This window comes from Varanus komodoensis, unplaced genomic scaffold, assembly GCF_004798865.1.
Source record: "Varanus komodoensis strain SLA01 unplaced genomic scaffold, ASM479886v1 scaffold211, whole genome shotgun sequence".
In the NCBI taxonomy this organism is placed as follows: Eukaryota; Metazoa; Chordata; class Lepidosauria; order Squamata; family Varanidae; genus Varanus; species Varanus komodoensis.
In genome coordinates this window covers 64,585-67,397 of record NW_025335591.1, presented here as the reverse complement: position 1 = coordinate 67,397, position 2,813 = coordinate 64,585, and positions in this window count along the sequence as shown.

Below are 2,813 nucleotides of genomic sequence, written 5' to 3'. Positions count from 1 at the left end.
AAGAATCCAGGCAGGTCCCATGGTTCCCAGTGCCCCACAAGCAGAGGAAGAGGAAGTGGCTTCAGCCCAGAAGGAAACATTTGGGTTCTAGAAATGGCAGGCAAGAATTTCATGGTCTGATAGAGGATGCATAAGAGCAGCAGTGAGAATTTGCTCTCTGGCAGCCTCATCAGTCTCCAGGTGGAGGGAGCTCTGCTTTTTCCCGATTGAGGGGATCAGTTTTGGCTGCAAAGGTCCCCAAAGTGCACCACAGCACTGGGTGGTTCCTGTTGCAGGAGACTGGTGGCATTCAGCCCGCTGGACTTGGGCATTATGAAGCACTTCAAGCACTCCTTGGCCACTTCATAGAGGTCAGGATGAGGAGAGCGCCAAGGGGCCTGAGAGCTGCAGAGAGACCGGTGCTGGCCAGTGCTCTTCTCTCAGAATGCAGCTGGAGGCTCCGAGGGGCATTTCAGAGGTTGTCTGGTGACCTTTAAGCTGGCAGAGTCAAGAGTCAGGCTGGGGGCTAACCAGACATGGCTCAGTCCTTCAGCCACTGTTTATTTGATTCATTTATTTATTTTACTTAAAGCTTTTACATCCCACTTTTTGCAGTATCTCAGGGCAGTGATACAATAAATAAATAAGATACAGCATTGAAAATTACAATAAATAAAATTCAATCTTAAATCACTATTAACTTTTGAATAATGAGAAAATAAAAAAGATTTGGCCAGGCACCGAAATGAAAACAGAGTTGGCTCCAGGCACACCTTTCTGGGGAGACTATTCCACAGCCAGGGTGCTAATGTAGAGAAGGCCCTTCTCCAGGTAGCCACTCTTCTTATTTCTTTCAGAGAGAGATCCCAAAGAAGGACCTCCAATTCAGAAGGTATGGGCAGGTAACATATGGAAGGAGGCACTCCTTCAAATATCCAGGTTGTACACCATTTAGGGCTTTATAAGTCATCAGGAGAACCTTAAACTGGGCCTGGATTTCATTTGGAAGCCAATGCAAATGGTACATGGCCAACATTATATGTTTCCATCTGCTGATCCCTTTAAGCAACGCTGCTGCTCTCTTCTAGACCAATTGAAGTCTGCAGACCATCTTAACGGGCAGCGCCATGTAGAATGCATTGCAATAGTGCAATCAGGAGGCTACCAGAGCATGGGTCACCATTGCTAGGGTGTGCTCATCCAAGTAAGGGCAGAGATGGTGGGACAGCCGAAGCTGACGGAAGGCACACCTAGCAACATCAGGCACCTGGAACTCCAAGGATAACTCTGGGTCAAGGACCACTCCCAAACTACACTCCCTGGCCCTTCAGGGAAGTCCAACCCTGTCTGGAAGACTGCAAAGATCACTTACCCACAGAGTTGGACCACCTACCAAGAAGACCTCCATCCTGTCTGGATTAATTCTCAATGTATTGGCCCTCATCCAGCCCATCACACCGGTCAGACACTGGTTAAGGACAGCCACTGCCTCACCTGGATTAGATGTAAAAGAGAGACAGAGCTGGATGTCATCAACGTACTGGTGACTTCTCAGCTCAAACCCTCAGATGAACTCTCCCATTGGTTTCCTGTTGATGTTAAACAGTATGAGGGATAAAATAGAGCCCTGAGGAACTCCATGCCATAACTGCCATGGCCCAGAGCCAGAATCCCCCAGCATCACCTTCTGGAATAGGCCATCAGGTAGGAGTGGAACCACTGCACAGCAGTACCCCTGACGCCCAACTCAGCCAGCCTATCTAGAAGGATACAATGGTTGATGGTAGTGAAAGCTGCTTAGAGTTCCAGGAGAACCAAGAGAGACACCCTTCCCCTGTTCCTCCCCCTGCACAGGTCATCATACAGGGTGACTAAGGCAGTTTCAGTCCCTTAGCCAGGCCTGATGCCAGAGTGAACTGGGTCCAGATGGAGTTGCCCAGTCTACACTCACTCGAGCACCTTACTTGGAGTTGCCTGGCCAACACCTGCTAGAGCACCTTGTCCAAGAATGGGCTGTTAGCCACCGGTTTAAAATTAGCAGCAGTCCCTAGGACAAGGTTTGTCTTCTTTAGGAGGAGTGTGATTACTGCCCTCTTCATGGGTGGGACCAGACCCTCCCTTAGAGAGGTGTTGACAACCTCCTGGATCCAGGTAGACATCCCAATCTTGGCTCTGATGAGCAGCCATGAAGGCCAAAGCTGGAGTAAATGGTTGGAGGGTGGGACTAAAGACCAGTCGATGCTCTGGATGCCTCCCGTTGCAGGGTCACATCCACTGTGGAGTCTAATTCATGGTGAATCTGAGGGATTTTAGAAACATTTAGAAGTCAGAAGGGGCCTCCCGGGCCATCTAGTCTGAGCCTTGGCTCCAGCCAGCTTCGCTCACGACATGCCCACCATGTGCATGTCCAGCCTTTCTTTGAACACCCTCTTCAATGGGGCCTTAACCATCTCCCGTGGAAGCCCATTCCACACCCTCCTTGGCTCCTTGAGCTTTGCTCCATTGGTGCGCATCTTGCCTTCGTCTGCAGGGGAGAACAGGTCTCTACCCATCTCTATGTGACATCCCCTCACATACCTGTATGTCTCCAACATATCCCCTCTCAGTCTCCTCTCCTCCAGGCTGAAGAGACCCAATTCCCTCAGTCTTGCCTCATACGGCATCCGCTGCAATGCGGACACCATCCTTGTGGCCCTGTGCTGCACTGACTCCAACCTGGCTAGATCCTTCCTGTAACGAGGGGCCCAAAACTGAACACAATACTCCAGTTGCGGGGGCACCAGAGTCGTATAGAGTGGTAGTAATACCTCTCTCAGTCTAGAAGCCATGCTTCT